The sequence below is a fragment of the Anguilla anguilla genome, chromosome 13, assembly GCF_013347855.1.
Source record: "Anguilla anguilla isolate fAngAng1 chromosome 13, fAngAng1.pri, whole genome shotgun sequence".
In the NCBI taxonomy this organism is placed as follows: Eukaryota; Metazoa; Chordata; class Actinopteri; order Anguilliformes; family Anguillidae; genus Anguilla; species Anguilla anguilla.
Window position 1 is genome coordinate 29,134,440 of NC_049213.1, and position 17,817 is coordinate 29,152,256.

Consider the following 17,817-nt stretch of genomic DNA (forward strand, 5'->3'; position numbering starts at 1 on the left):
CCTTGGAGAGTTTTTATTTCCTACTTTTTTTGTCAGGCTATCTCAAGGTGTGTAAATAGCCTACTATTTACTAGTTGTATGCATTTCTCATGTTCAATAATTACACAGATTTTTTTATCCTTTATATTTTTTATATCCTTTAGTCTGTGGATTATACTTTCTGTAAATCCTTGTGACTATTCTCATTTCACATACTATAGTTCTATAATTGTATTTTACATAAGAAACGTATATAATACATGCAACAGCACTATACTAAACTGGTATTATGAATTAGATAAATACTTATCAAATCATAAACAGCCTACTTGTTTTTGCCGTGGATTATTTTAGTTTGATTGCACGTGTAATAATTTTGCATCTACATTTTTCTTGTATTTGTGTTACTTTTAGGACTGGATCAACTTGTGTTTGCACATTTGTCTAATTCTACACTTGTATCTTCTAATACTCTATAAGCATAATAATGTCAAGAAGTAAAATAAGAAACACTGTGGAAATTTATGCAGGTTTTGGGGTCAGGAAGAGTAAAAATATTGGAAATTGGAAGGGTATGGTAACAATGATCATTCTTGGAAGTGTATACTGCCTACAATATTGTCAAAAAAATGAGCAATGAGTTTTCTCAAATCTCACAACAAGCAAACCTGCCCTTGCTTCAAGAAAATGAATGCCAAAAAAAGTACTTGTTCGCAATATAACCTCAAGTAAAACTATGCATGAGCGCCTGTTGAGGCCCAACCATTCAAGAGCTGGAACAAAAAAATCTTTGAATTAATCCAAGCAGTCAGTATGGTACAACCCCCAGGGGATTGGCTGAAATGGACACATTTTGGGGCTGTAAAACAAGTCTCAAGATGTGTGTTGGAGTGCGAGTCTACCTTGTGCTTATCATCCTCATTCCTCTTGCTATTTGTAGGGGAGCAGATGGATGATGTGGACCTTTGTTTGATTATCCATGCAGGAGGTGTGAAGAAGGTTCAAGGTCTGTAATCCAAGCTGAGCTACTGTAGTGCACCTACAAACACTGAATACAGCGCAGGGAGATGCTCTCTTGAGGTGCTGAGGTCTGCCTTTGCCTGTGGCCCACAGCACTCATCTGGACAGCACACTACATCTAGTAGAACATAAGCAGTGTACAGTTGGGTCCATATATATCTATTTGTTAAGCTCAAACACATGGGAAAAGTATATGCTTTTATTCTAATACAATTAGAGGTGGACCTTCCAACAAGAAAGCCATAACTGAAAAACAACACAGAAATGGTTTGGTGAAAACAAAATCAGTGTTTTGCAATGACTATCCCAGTCTCCGGACCTAAACCTTCTCAAAAACCTGTGGTCTGAATTTCAGAAGGCAGTCCGTAAGTGTAAAGATATCACTAATCTTGTAAGGTTCTGCTTGGACTAATGGTTCAAGATCCCTCTAAATGTGTTCGCCAACCATCCTAAACATAGGAAAAGCCTCAGTGCCATTATCATTGCCAGGGCAGGCTGCATCAAGTACTGTGAAACCTATTTTTTTCTTTTGGAAATAAATGTATAATTAAAAGGATTGTTTGATTGACTCCATTGAATTATTAATGAAGTACAATAAAGTATGTTCCACATGTGGGAAAATTGCAGTGTATCTGAATAATGATGTTATTTGTTTACTACAGTGTTTTTTTGCATCTTTATTAAGGGTGACAGTAATTCTGGACCTGACCCTACAGTATATACTAAATATTGTTGCACTAAGAAGGAGGAGAACATAGACTGCAGAAAATCATGCTTGAACTTGAGCAGGACCCACTTTCTCACTGATTCTCGAAGTTCTCAATAAATTTGAGCTGCACTGGATTAAGTCCTTCAGTTTAACAAAATGACACAGGAGGAATACCTACCTCATCGTGCTTGTAACCCCAATTTCCTATGCCTCTTGAAGCTTTCCTGTAGGTGCCCTCAAGTTTCAGGTTCCAGGGATGTATTTGAAGGTCTGTGCTGTTTTGTCACAAAATATGCTAGAAACCTGTTCTGAGAATTACTCTGCTCATTTGTGATATACAGTGCTATTCTCTCAGTCTCATTCAATGCACTATCAATAGTGGACTAAAATGATTGGGAAAAGGCAGATGCACATCCATTTAGAACCAGCATAGTTGCTGTATCACTGTATTCAGGGGAACTGGTTTCCCTCCAGTTTCATTGAGTTCTTCCTGCAGTTCAGTTAATATGCATATATTAATTTATTAATTATTTTTTTATTATAATTATTAATTATTTTCTACTTAAGGTTCTTTAAAAAAATTTTTTTTTGAAAAGAGCTATGGGTGGTGTTCCTACAGTGTGTTGGAACAGTGAAAAGCATTAAATACCCTCAGATATTATATATAAATAAAATGGTGTTAATAAGGCTGGCTCATTTGTTTCAACACTCCATGTAATGTAACAGCAATTTCACTCCCAGTAATGCATTTTGTTACTTACTCATTTTTCCTGCAGTTGGAGGATAGTGTATATTTATCATAGAATAAATCAGGTGGAATGTCTTGAGGCTATTGGTGCAGCTCTTACACCACTAAAAACCCTCTTGTTTAACTTGGGTGCTTTCAACAATTCGATCGGCTTATTTTTACCTCCGGACAAAAGCAGTTCTTATCATAACATGAAAAGAACACAATGTTAAGTGTAGGTAATCAGGAATGTAAACGACTGTCTTATTCAGGTCAATGTCAATGTTTTTTCTAACTGGTCTTTTTTCAGATAACATCTATATCAATGTCCTAGCACTAAAGCCTATGCAAATTTTAAATGGCTATTTTTAAATGCCAAATATATACAGTTAAATGCAAAAGTATTTGGATAATGACACAGAATTTGTTGTTTTGTCTCTGTACTCCAGCACATTGAATTTGAAATGAAACCATGAATATGAGATTAACGGGCAGACTGTCAGTTTTAATATAAAGGTAAACTTGATGATCCATGTATGAATTTCTATCTCATCTGTCCATAGGGTTTTTTTCCAGAACACAACAGTTTTTTTTTAGCAAACTGTAACCTGGCTATTCTGTTCTTGTGGTTTACCAGTGATTTGCATCTTGGAATGAACGCTGAGGTTATGCTTGTTTTTATCCTAGTCTTTGATACTTCTAGGCCTACATCCTGATGAGTGTTCTCGATCTGTTTGACAGTAGAAAAGGAGCTTTTCTTTACAATTTGAAGTATTATTCTGTCATCCACTACAGTGGTCTTTTGTGGCCTACTAGATTGTCTGCTACTGCTGAGCTCACTATTGTGCTCTTTGTTCCTAACAATGTATCAGACAGTTGAGTTTGACACACCCAGTGTTTTGGTAATGTCTCTGCTCAATTTATTCTCCTTTTTCAGACTCATGATGGTCTGCTTTACAGGCACTGACACTTATTTGGTTCAGCAGACTCCAACTGCAAACAGCAACAGACTCCATCTGCAAATTTCACTCTTACAATTCACCTCTCGACCTTTTGTTAGCTTTCTTTTGCACTAACTAATGATGCGAAAACCCACAATGAGCCAAAAAACAGTTAAGCAGCCAATCGTTACTTTACTTTGGCTCCCCTAAAATGGGGCACTATGTATAAAAAGGGCTATAATTCCTTTACCTTGATTAGATTGTTTTATTTCAAATGTAATGTACTGTTGCACAGTGCCAAAACAACAAAAATGTGTCACTGATCCAATGCATTTATATACTGTATATAGGGGAGAGCGAGAAAATAACAAACTGTTTTTGTATTTGGCTCAATTCTGAAAATATTACATTCAACCTTGTGGGTGGGGAAAAATTCTACATGGCAGGGGTACATTTAACATTCATAATAGCTTTAAAAGTTAACTCAGAGTAAGGTAATTCAATTCAATTCAAATGTTATATGATACAAACAGTCTTTAATCTATTTTTAAATTACATTTATATGTTTTTCATGGCCTATTTATGTTGATGAAAATCTAGTAACTTGCTGATTTGGAATCGTGTGATAAATGATCTAAATAAATATATTTATAACATGACGAAACCACAACTCATCCAGTTTCACTCAATTCAGTTAAGCCATACCATTGTTGTAAATTAATGATGGACTTGTGCGTTATAATTTTTCTTTCGTTTCAGCAACACTGAGTCATTTTAATGCCATGAACGGGATCACTGACATTGTATGACCTTTTCTGGTTTTATTTAGTTTAATAGAACTTAAAAATAATATTGTCATTATTTCTTAGTTGTAGCATAGCACATTTAAGCTACACTACATGGCCAAAAGTATGTTGACACCTGACAGCCAACATCATTCAAAATTATGGGCATTAAACTGGAGTTGGTCCACCCTTTGCTGCTATAACAACCTCCACTCTGCTGGGAAGGCTTTATACTTAATTTTGCTGCATTTAGGCAGGGTTTTGCTTCCATTCAGCCAGAAGAGCATTAGTTAAGTCAGGCACTGATGGGCAATTAGGCCTTGGCAAGGTGTTGGATGGGGTTGAGGTCAGGCCTCTGTGCAGGCCAGTCAAGTTCTTCCACACCATTATTGACAAAACCATTTCTAGATGGACCTTGCTGTGTGCCTGGGGGCATTGTCATGCTGAAACAGGAAAGGGCCTTCCCCAGACTGTTGGGGAGCGCAGAATCATCTAGAATGTGATTGTATGCTGTAGCATTAAAATTTGTCTTCAGTGGAAATAAAGGGGCCTAGCCCAAATCATGAAAAACATTCCAAGATCAAGTGGTGTCCAGATATTTTTGGTCACATAGTGCATTTAGCTTCAGGTTTAATGGGAAATTAGAACTGACCCACCATAAACATTTAGGCAATGTTTTAATAATGCAGAAACATTTTTTAACAAATGCAAACAAATTTCTCTTATTTATGAGGTTCTATCAGACTCAATTTAAAAAAAAGTCACAGCCAAGCTCGCTCTGCACCTCCTGCAAAAGTTCTTGTGAGAAACATCTGATTAGTATATCATTATCCTTATCTTCCATTGCAGTTGTAGACTACCGCAATTGCCAGTATGCCCTGCACAATGTTCACGTCTCTTACAAGGAATGAAAAGAGGTAATTTGGTTGGCTATTAATAAATCCATTCACACCCACTGATAATATTCAGTATAACCCAGCCCTGTTTCCAGGTGCCCCACGCATTTTGCGCAGGGCACTCCTTACCTCCGGTCCCAAAAATATCAACATTCACAAGCCACGCCCAGTGCACCCATGTGCCTCGCCATGTGACATTGATTCAGGAAACTAGAGCTCAATATGGAGTGTTGCAACAAATGAGCCACACTGATTAACACCACCTTTAAAATGTTTATATATAATGTCTGAAGTGCATTTAATACTTTTTGCTGTGTGCACGCCCTGTACGCCCTGTACGCCCTGTACATTACCCATGGCTCTCTTTCCTGTTGACATGTAGAATTCCAATGACACCGAATAATTAAAAAAGCAAACTGTCCTTAAGAACAATCATCCAAGGGAATTTAACTAGGTTAAGAACAACACTTTTCCCTTTATGTTTATTATTGAACACTGAGACAAATCATGTGAGTACTAAATATCTAGCGCTTCAGATACCTAGGTCTAGTGATCGAGGTTATAGTTCTATCAATGTGCTGCAGAACTTTTATATAGGCAATCCCTATCATAATTTCAGAGTATACAAGCTTCATAATACTACCCTGAGAAATTACTTTCCTTAGGATCTTCACCAGCATTAGATTTTTCATTGAGCTTAAATCACATTTCATGTTAATATTATGTTATATATGTATTTGCTTGTCAGATGTCTTCATCTTAAGACTTGCAGTGCGTTACCTGACGTACTTAATCGTCTTGCCCAAGGACACAGCCTTAGCATCCCATGTCAGAGTCAGTCCTCTGGCCCTAAAGCCAAAAGCCCAGTAATCCAAACATTGGACCACATGCTGGCAGAGTGTGCTTGCTGACGTTAATCTGAAATGAAGAAGGTGTAGCCAGTTATCTGAGTCCTAACTGAAAAGCAGTGTAATACTGTTGTCAGAGGGGGCATGGTCTTTTTTATAAAGTCTAAATGTCCATGCATTTATCTGACAGAGAAAAGTGACTTGTGTACAAATAATGAAGGCAATTTCAGGAACCAGAAAAGAACAGTCAGCAGTGGGTATTTATAGCAAAAGTAATCGGATTGAAGTCATATATTGTCAGCTAATTGCAACACTTAACAATTTGTGATCAAATAAATTGTTACATGTCTCAATATGTTGTGGTAGAATAAAAATTTTAGCCAAAACAACTTATAAAACTGTGTCACATAGCCACACAGACTAGGGCTAGACAATCACTTAAGTGCCATTATCAAAATACATGCCTCAAGACCTGCATGATAAAGAAAGATCCTTTTCAGTTTATTATTATTATTATTATTATTATTATTATTATTATTTGGTGAGTGTTTTACTAATATGATTTATTTGTATCAGATGTTGTCTGAGGAGCTTGGGAATCCAGGGTAGCCCCATTAGGTAAGTATTGCACATATTTAATCTTTAAATATTTAAATATTCACATTGCATAGAGATACAAAATCATACACATTATATAAAATCAGCCTGAAATTACATTGTGGTTGTCCAAATAAACTGTGGCATTTAATAAGATTTTTTTATATAATTATTGTTGGTGATCACAGATTCCAGTGAGAAGTCCTTTTTCCTACCTACTGTAGTATCGGTGTGGCTAGCACTTCCTTTTGTTTGAACAGAAAACACTTTAGGATAACAAAGTCAGGGGCATGGCACACATAGGCTCAGTCACTGGGATGGGGGTGGGGGGTGGGGGGGGGGGCCTTCAGAAATCACCTTGTGCATGATGGGAGTGGATTAAAAGCCCATTCCACATAGATCCCACAGGGAAATTAATCTAAACTAAACAGTCACTTTGGGGCCGCGGTCTCTCTGAGGAGCGGGCAGATACAGAAAATAAAAGCCATACTTAATACAGTACATGCTAAATGTACAAGGAAATGGCTGTGAAAGGAAAGAGCGCCCTCATTCTGTCAGGTAACTTACGGCCTCTGTGAACAAATCACCACGCATTAGCTACGGTTTGAGACCTATATGTTAAGAGTGAGGATTTAGGTTTATAGTAGAATGAGTGAGAATGGCGCAAAAATATTTATTCCTTTTTTAAACAATCGGGACTGTGATTTGTTGCTGGGTTTCAAACACCTGATATTTCTAAGGAACCTTTCACGAACTCAGCTGGAATGTACACATTGTCCCCTGTAGGCCCTCTGCATTCTTGTTGACTCTATACAGCAAAGCGATTATTTTCCATTTTCTGCAATAATAAAGAATATGAGGTAAAGAGATGTGTGTGGCTTTTTTACTTATTATTTCTGGGGCTGGAAGAGGCCATGAAAACGTAATTTGTAAAAAATAAGAAAAAGAAGATATTTACCTTCAGGATCGACCAATCGGGGCCAGCAATAGTAAATGTAGACAAGCCCATGCCTTGAAGGCAGGACTTGAACAATCATTTTGTTTTAACTGAAACTATAATTAATCTTGATGAAAAAAAAACACAGTGGGGGGACTTTGAAGAAAGCAGTGTGAGAAGTGACTTTAATGTATTCTCATGTAAACCCTGCATGCACTAGTTTACACCTCATTCATTTGACTGTTACCTGAGATTTTAGTATGATGTGGCTCACTAAGAGCTGTGCTATGCAGAACCTCTGACAATGATATAAAAAGGTTGCAAATTAAACTGGCTGAAACAAAATTGCTTGACTGAATCTTTTCTTGGACTGTTGCGAATTTATCGTGTTTGTGATTTGGTCAATTTGAAAGGAACAACTGAAAATGGAAGTAAAGTGTGAAGGTGCTATACTTAGTAAAACTCCAAAAATGTTGAAAAATCACCCAAAGTCAAATTCGCCCAGTATCTGTGTGGACAAAATGTATTTCCTTTTGTTCCCTGGTGTTCTCCAGATTTAGTTGACTTATGTTCACAAAATTACAAAATACAGCTGTGTCTGTAACTTAAACTGTAAAAAGAACAAAATCATGCATGCACTGGGAAAAGAACAAGAGGACAGCACATAGGATGTCTGTGTTCTACATTATTCCTGTAGATTTTTCAGACAATTAATTTTTTAGGTATCCTACCAAATGTAATAAGTATTATTGACGTTGCCATGTGAAACCAGTGAAATGCTCTCACTGAAGCAGAAAATTGAACTAACAGAATTTTCATTGGATTTAAATTTTTTTAAATTTCAATCTAAATGTTCTGGTCTGATATAGAGTTTGACAGTTCCCCAGTTAGTAATACCATGGATAGGGCAGTATTGGGAAAAATGTAGTTCTCGAGGAGGTGAATATTTGTTCAGCTGAGCAAAACTTTTTGATGCAACAGAGGCAAAAGCACCTATGAATTAACAAACACAGTTTGTTAGTAGCACAGCTCTCAAGATCATTGATCCACTTCTTTCAGCATCAGGGCTCTTGTGTGAATGAAAAGGGATCCTTCAAAAACAGATGGGAACACTGATGTGAAACAATTAAATAGCTGAGGTGGCTGACTCTCACTCATTTCCTAGTGTTAATCATTAACTGAAGAGGGAAGATGCAGACAGGGATTGACAGGGGTTGAAGGAAGCACATGAAACACATTACCTTACCAGTGCTTTTCACTGCTTTTCTTCTTTTCTTTCAACTTTTTACTTTTAAAGGAAATTTTCCTCACTGTTCTGGTTTTCATTCAGGGGATATGAGAGGCATTGCTGATGGAAGGGAAAACCTCAACAAATACAATGAGGAAAACATTAAGAAGCATCTACCACTTAGCTATACATTTAGCTTGAGAGTATTGATAAATTAACTTTAGCCATATTAATATCATATGTGTGTTTTGAGACTACTTATAATTTGGCTGGCAAGTTAATTTATTTTATGCCTCTCTGAAAAGAGTTCCGAAGATGTGGCACAGCACAATGTGAAACTACTTACATTCTTCCTTACTTCTTAATTCTCAGTGTGCCTCAGTCATCTTCCTCTATATCATTCCCTATCTTTGGTGACTGACCTGTCTACTTAGGGGCCAAATTTCCCCTTACTGCATGCCAAGAAGTTGAAATTCACCTGGACCAGAGTGGGTGAGCAGGAGAATATGTCTATTTGACAGATAGTTACCAGATAGTGTTGATCCATTTAAAGCCTGTCGATCAGTAAAGCAGACCCTTGTAGTTAAACCTGGAGCTTAGAGGTTGCCAGTGGAGTTTTTAAAAATTATCAGAGAAAAACTGTGAATGTCACAACGGAGTAATGTTACAGAAGTGATTAAAATGATGTCTAAACTAAAATTACCAGCTGATGAGTACTTTAAGGCCAAATGGTAACACCTCTAATTTATTACAATATCATTTTTAAGAAGCAATGAGGCAAGTGCATCCAATGTGATGCTTATGCAATATTTCCGAATTTTGTATGTCCTAATTTTAAGTTAAGCATGAGACTTTGACTGTGAGGCTGATCTTTTAAGTGGTGCTAGGTTGTTGAGAACAGAGGACAGTATATGATTATAGATATCAAACAGTTCGCCATGTTATGTTGACTGTGACCTATAGGAGGTCAATTGCAAATCATTTCTTTAAGTGTGGCAGGGACAACAGAGATTTCAAACATTGCCTTGTGCTCAGAGTTTGGGAATCCCAGGTCATGCCCTGTGATATCAGAGAAAGGACATCTGTTGAACAAATCAGCTATAATAGCTTATTGAGTTTATTGAGTTATAAACTTCAAGAAATCTCAGAAGTGACAGTTCAAAGGTTTAGATTTTGCTACAGGAGAGCAAAAATGTTTGGACCCCACTGCCAGTGTTTGAAGTCCACTCTCCACTCAAACTCTCAGTGAGTGACTTTGCAATTTTGTTGTAAATTTCAATGAATGCCAGTAGCCAGAATAGTGAAAGAGATTATGTCATTGCTAGGGCAAATAACAAAGGGCAGTTAGCAAGTGGTTACAACAGAGAACCCTGTGAACTATTTCTCAATCTGCCAGTGCCCCAACATTTAGAATATATTCTCATACACAGAGAAGCCAAGGGTCACACAAGGGTTTTTTCATCAGACGTACTATTCAAAGTTCACAGTCAAACACACTGCAGGTAAGTCATTAGAGCTTCATACAGAGCAATGAGATGCTGTACTTGGAGGACGTTTTTTTTTTGGTGCGGGATGTTCATTTTTCATGTCGACTGTGAATAATCTGTTGCATCTTTTGTCTGGCTTTTAAAAGACTGAGTGTGACTGTGTCGTGGCAATGAAGAATGTCCCCATTTCTACTGCAGTGTCAGTTAAATTGTCTGATCCATTTTTGGTACATTTTTGATAAAATTCCAAGACAGATGGTTCCTTTAACCCCAAAACATATAAGTTAAAACTAAATCTTTATATAAATATGTTCGTAATTATTTTGGGAACATCCAAAAGCTATATTTCATTAATTAAAGGTGTCCCTTTGACAGAAAGTGTTTAAATTAGTGCTTATTAAGACTATATTTTAAATGCTGATTATAAATCTGTCTCATACAGTGCACACATAAGCTAGCAGCTCAAGGGAAAGGTGGTGGCAACTGCTAGCATAACAGCTTGCAGGGATTATTTGTGGAATTCTCCCCATGAATTTCTTCACCCAGGACATTTTAAGGGTTTGCCCTGCAATTTCTATGCAAGGCTTCTGAATTCTACAATACAGCTGTGTTTAGTATGGTATACAATAGGAACACACAGCCGGTGGCAAGTAGGTACAGCTGGAGAGGTCATGCTCCCAAAGCAGGGACATGCAGCTCCCTCAGTGCCCTGTGGTGTGAACACTCCTTGCACTCCACACTGTGCATGAACACATTGTATAAATTGGGAGAGGACATGTAGAGTTCTGTGGGAACGTGCGGCATGCTCATGCAAAGCTTGGAATGTACCTCGCATACGTCCTTCCTCATGGAAATGACCCAGACATGACCAAATCTGCCTTTGTGAGTACGTAGGCGAAACATCCGATTCTTGAAACCGTGTATAATAGTATGGTGTCATCCTTTAGATGATGTTCTGCACTAGATAATCACATGACAAATTAGAGGGCCAATCACCTAAATAAGAAAGCACCCTATTATTTTGTTTAATTAAAAAAAAATAATGACAAAGTTATACAACTTAATATCTTGACTGAAAAATATGCTTATTTCATGGGAACAACTGAATACGTCATTCAGTGTGCATAAGGAAGTATGTTTGGTAATATCTTGAGTGAAACATATAGTTATTTCATGGGAAAAACCTGAATGCATCATTGGAATGATTTAATATATTGAGGAAACAGCATCCTTATCAAGTATTAATAAATTCATATCTCAAGGGAATTATCTTGAAGGAAAGGCTAATGTCATGAAAGAGCAACATTCTTATGACATGATGAGACATTCTGTGAGACAGAGATGCTTGCCACATAAGATACTCTCTGTTCCCATGAGATATTTTAACATTCCCTTGTGGCAATTCCTAAGGGAGTCTTATAGTTACGTCTTCACCAAGTAGTCACAATTTTAAAACCAGTCTTTCATTCTGAATTAAGTCAAAATTGTACAAAAGTGTGCAAAAGGAGGTATGTTTGGAATGAGAGAATTCCTTCTTCGGGCTTCTTAGATTCAGTCACCCCTTGGAAAATGACTTCTTACAAAAAGCCTTGGGAACATGCAGACTTTTCTACTGAAAAATAAATCAGATGAATGTATTCCGAAACCCATTCATTCACAAGCATTTGTTAGTGTTCCTATTGACCTATAACAGATTTGGCCTCAGGTTAATGACAGGGAGAAGATTCTCTGCCAAGAGCAATCATAGGGATCGTGGGAATTACTGAGTGAATGCAAGGGGCACGGAGAGCAGTTGCAGCCTGCTGTTTGCTGACAGGTGTGTGAGATAGAGCTGTGAATGGAAGATCTGTCAGGCAAAGGTGAGGGGGAGATCAGAGGTTATTAGTTACAATCTCTCCCCCTGAGCAGTCTCCCCTTTGAAAAACTGCCACCCATGCTCGGCATAGCAGTCCTTATTGCTTTTTGTGTGTGTGTGTGTGTGTGTGGATGAACCAAATGTCCTCAGGTGAAAGCTGGGGTAAATACACAATGAAAGAATGTTTGTTATTAACAAATTAAAATTTTCCAATATGAAAAGGAGATGCTGCCAGTTTGGAGGAGGAAAGCAATAACCCCGTTCTGAGTAAGCACTGGCATGTAAAGAATGCTCTCAGTTGCAGAAGCTGAAATGCTACGTTCCCACTGCGTGACTTTGAGCTTTGAGCTCCCTTTTCACCGGGGTCGTTTTGAATGCGCACATCTCTTTAGCTCGTTACATGTGCTCAAGAAAATGATAGATGTGTTCAAAGCTCTTTCACACTGAAAGTCAACACCGTGGGGATCAATGACAGGAAGGAACCGGAGTCCCCCCTGTCTGCGTGGAAGACAGGTTGGCTAATTGAGCCGGGTAGATCTAGCAGCCGTGCTGGGACGGATGTCAGCCTGTCAGCCACTCCCAGCAGGCCCCTTCACAGTCTGGACAAGACGATTTGCACCTGGCACTCAAATGGTTTCATTCATCACGCAGCTTCATGTCATCATATAGCTGCTTGATTTCCCTCGGTCTTTGACCTAGGGTTGCCACAGCTTCACCTGGCCAAAAGACCGTTTTTTCCTGCTCTGAAGGACACATATTTTTAAATGGTACAATATGCAGTTTTTTGGTCCATTTTCAGCAACCCACATCTGCAATAGCAGAACTGATTTTTAACATGCGGTATAATGGTTGGTAGTTTGGATGGGTCTTGATTTACCACTGAAATAAGAATGAATATTATTGTTCTGATTCCAGGTTGTTGTTATGACAATAAGGATAAATATTGTCCTTTGGTTTTGGCAGGTTGGCTGTTTTCAGATTTGGCAACACTGGTCTTTTCTACCAAGCTGTTGTTGATTTGATCCTGGATTCTAGCTGGGGGCACTAGCTATAGCCCAATTATGAGGAGCTTTAAAATTACAGACAAGGGATGCTTGTAGAAGCTGTAAACTTACATACTAAGTCAAAATAAGCACTTTGAGTTACCAATACAACATCATAGTGAACAGACGTTATTTGTTTCATTACTGTACTGTATTAGCTAACATTACCCAAAGATCTAAACTGCTTCATACTTCATTTTACATTGATCAAACATGTACAGTAGAATGGCGTCTTTACTGAAGAAGCAGGCCAGTCCATCCACGGCCAGGCATCCTTTGTTTTGCGTCTGTGAGTAGGCCTATATTATTGAACTGTTTCTACATTTGTAAAAAACCAGCAAGGATGGTTGGTGCCCAGTCGATTGCAGTAGGCCAATCTGAACATTAGTTGAAAATTCATTTTTAATCCCAGTCCATCCTGGCATATCCATAGGTCATTGTGTTCTGCAAAGAAATGTCCTCAAGCAGGACTATTTGTCACCAGAGCTTCTCAAACCAGGTTGTCCACTGAGTTACTGTGGGAGACTTTAATATGTGCATTGGAACATAACTGCAATGTCACTGCCAGTACCTTAGCTTTTATAAGCGCATACATAATTATACACAACACAACACATTCCTTGGTGATCCCCCACATGAATGATTGGTCCTAGAAAAAATGTCTTCCTCATTTCCTATTCACATACAGTGACCTTGTTCAATCTTTTTCATTCCAGACATCCCACTTGATTGAGCGTCCTGCATTCTTTTTAGTGCTACTACTGGTTTCTCCAAGCCTTGAGCCAGAGATATATGGATTAAGGGTGTAAATCTACAGGAGTACATCCAGGAAAACCTCATGAAGCATCTTTAGACCACAACTGCATATTTAGGATTGTAACAACATGCTTTATTGTATGGATTATACTGTATATCTATCGCATGGATGCTGGCTGTATGAATCTAGAATGTGTTTTATGCAAAACACATCCTAGTTCCATAGTTTGGGCTCCATAGTTTTGGTTTTATTTATACAGGTGTCCTCTGTTAATGCACCGGGTAGTTTTGCAGGAATCTTCGTTTTGCAGCCAACAGGACTTGACATCACCTTAGAAGCAATAAAGGAGACACAGTTAGTTAACTCCCACTTAAATATATTAGCTCGTTCCTTACCAAAAGCTATAAATAAACAAAGACACATGTTGTTAAACGCAAAAATCAAGCATATGTTTGTATGGTCAAATAACCCAGTGCACAACCTGGAATGCAGTGTGAGTGTTTCAGATTTTTCCCCCCTAAAACCAAAATGTAACTTCACATTCACACAATGCAATCTTTAGGGCAGAAGAAGGGATAGTTCACTTTGGCATTGTTTTGAGACGCAGTGCATATAAAAACCTTATTATGCACAAAGTTTTTATTTTGCATGTTTTGTGTATCTTCAGTTTTTATGAAAATGAAAAGCCTAAATTTTATTCATAACAATTGGTCAGGAGAACAGGGACCATTTCTTTGGGTGATTTAAACTGTGTTTTGAATCCACAATGCAGAATTTAATACACTTTAGTTGTGTTTAATTCAGTTTAGGGTGTTCTCTGCTAAAAACAAGTTCTGGTCAGAAATGTGGATTTCCATGTTTTCCAGCCATGTTCATGGATCAGTAACAGATTAATTAGTTTCTGACCACGGGCAGTGGGAAAGAGTGTGCTAAACTTACATTTTGCTAAGTAAACCACACCATACATGATATTAGCCAATGAAAAGAACAGACATTACGTGGTCATATTTATCATGCTATACTCATTGCCTCTATTTCATGTACTTATTTCTTGATTTATTGTTATTTGACAGAGTACAGCAGAACTTGGAGATGATAGATGAAGATATGGAGGAGTTTTCCAGATCGATCATGCTAATTTTATAGTAGCCTAGTTTGTAATTGGCATTGGCAGACCTTATATCATCTTCATTATTCGACTATGCTGTTTGGGGCTGTTTGTTGATTTCTAGCCTGGTAGATATGAAAGGTCTTTTGTTTGAGGAGGGGCTGATTGCCTGAGTAGACATTTTCTGTGTGTTGCATTTGAGCAGAAGCCCAGAAAAGTTGTGCAATTACAATGTATTGATTTTAGGATAAATGTTTTTCTGAACACTTCGTTTTAGCAGAACCCATGGCCAATATGCTGTACCTACTGGGGAAGCAGATGTGGTCCTGTTCTGCTGTCCTTGGCCTTCCTCTGTGGATCTTGGCTCCATTTCATTTTCTCCACTGAAGTACCACAGCTAGTGAGATATACATGGGTCTTGTGTCCCGGCCGAGCGCCCTTAAGAATCAGATTCAATTACTCTGATTCCTCATCTGGGAAACCAACACAACCTCTGACACCAGACAAAGGGTGTATTTGGATGAAATTACAGCTCATCCTTCACAGAATCCCTTGATTGGTCACTGATGAAAGTACTGTGATGCTCCAGCCTGCAAGTGACTCTTGCAACTGGATTTGTGTGTTTTCTTGCTTCATGCAGCTGTTAATGTTACGGTACCAACACACTGATTCCTGATGGCATTGGCTTCTCTCTTCACCTTAAAAAAGTGTATTCAACCTGGTAACACATTTACCTGTTCAGGCAGAGGCCCTACTAAAAAAAAAAAGAAACGAAACTAAAAAAACACCCTAACCCTTATATGGAGAATAACTTCAGAGTTTAAGTCTGAGGTTGTGGCATGTATGGAATCATTTGTTTGTTTTTGGAACAATGCAGATTTTGGTAGAAAGCCTCATGGGTTCATTGCTAGAGAAAATGAAGTGTGAAACCCCACCCATCCAGATTCAATAGAATGTTGTTATACTTAATCCAGGACTTTGTCTACATCCCTTCAGACAGACTGGGAGCCAGTGACATTTAAAATGTTTTCAGCGTTCTTTCCTTTTTTGAGGACAGGAGGTCTGTGATGTCCATGATATGCCAAACAGGAGTTTGCATAATGCAGAAACTGCTCACAGGTCTGTGAGACAACATTTTTATGGTAAGAATAACTATTGGGTGCAAGGGTTGAAGTCCAGTTCGCTGAGATCTAAGTCTTGGGCATCTAATAGACCTTAATGCAGGGGGTTATGATATTATTATGATTGTTGAACTGCTGGTATTTAAACATCTGCAAGTGAAAAATCCTTGATGTGTTCTTGGTTTGTAATCAAACAGCGTTGTAGTTTAGGATGCCAGAATACATGGACACCCCTCTGGATAATCCCTACATTAAAAGAACAAAAACACTCCTTTGTAAAAGATAAAAGCAAACAGCTTCACATATTTTTCCATGTGCATCCACTGTTAATCTGGGAGTAGACATTCTGTTCCTTTTTTGTGAAATATGCTTCATTGGAATTAATGTGATGTAAATTGGCTGAAAAAGTTACACAGCATGTCATAATGTTCAGACATTCTGACAGTATGCTGCCTCTTTTCACTGCAAGATCTTCCCACCTGAACACAATGACACAATGTTTCATAATATTAATCATTCCCCGGCACAGCTAATTTACTTTATGGAGTCTATTCCTTATGGAGTCCAAGAGCTTTTGGCTCCTTATCACAATGTTGATTACTTCAAGTGGATAACTCAGCACCTGCTTAGTATTTTTTCTACTGTGAAGTGCCAATTTGAGAAGCTCTCTTGCGTGAAGAGAATTCATTGATACTAATATAGCAGCAAATGAGCTCTGGAATAATAAAAATGTTAATAAAAAAATACAGGAAAATTACATGTGGTGTTTTTTTCAGAAAAAGTTTCAACTAGAAGAGATTTCTCCTGCATTTTTCCATGGACTGTTGATATAATGTAGACAGTCAAGTCCAAACTGGGATTGGCAACGCTAGTCAGTCAATACATTTAAAAGTGTAGTGTGTCTGCAATGTAAAGCCTAGTTTGTTATGGTCCAGAGGCTTGATGGTTTTCTCTGCAAGTTTTAGGTTACTCAAAAATAAATCACATGCATTGCAGATGGTCTGGCAGACGAACAGAACAAAGAAGAGGACAAGGAGCTTGCAAAATGAGACATAATATCTAAAAGCTGCAATTTTTTACATAAGTTAGTGGGTGAGTCAGGATCGAGCACAGCATGAGTGCATAGTTTGTCCATTGAGCGTGTCGACAGGAAGGCTACATCTCAATCTTGACCTCCAACTGAAGAGCGCGGAGCATCCCTGAAGTTCAATGTAGACGCCAGATGTGCAGGGTCTGTGCTAACTGAGGGCTCATCGGTAAGCATGGACCCTGTGTAATCAACCCCACTGGTCCTGCAGGAGTTCTCTTTCACAGAGATGTAGTCACCTCCAACAGCAAAGTTTGCAGTACCTCACAGAAGCACGAAAGAATAATTTTATGAACGTATCCAGAGGCTTATAAGCAGAGAACATTAATGCCCTCAGCTATGATTGCTGGCCACCCTGAAGCCCAGCTCAACCCTGTGATCCTAGACTAGAAAGATCACGCATTAATATTATTTCATCTGCCACCTGTCTTCAATTCCTCTGTAAGCTGTATGAATCTGGCCAAACAACCAGAGCCTTACCTCAGCCTGCCAATAATGATGCTAACCAAGCACATTCAAATCTCATTAATATTGCTCATTTGACCCGTTGAAGTTACTGTGTTGTATTTGTCAAAATGTGAAACCAAGCTTTTAATAAGGCAATCTGCTGCTTCTCTGTACCCGAGCTTATGGCTGTTCTGAGCCATCTGAATCAGCATGTGCATATCAGTCACTGAAGATGTGCTGATCTC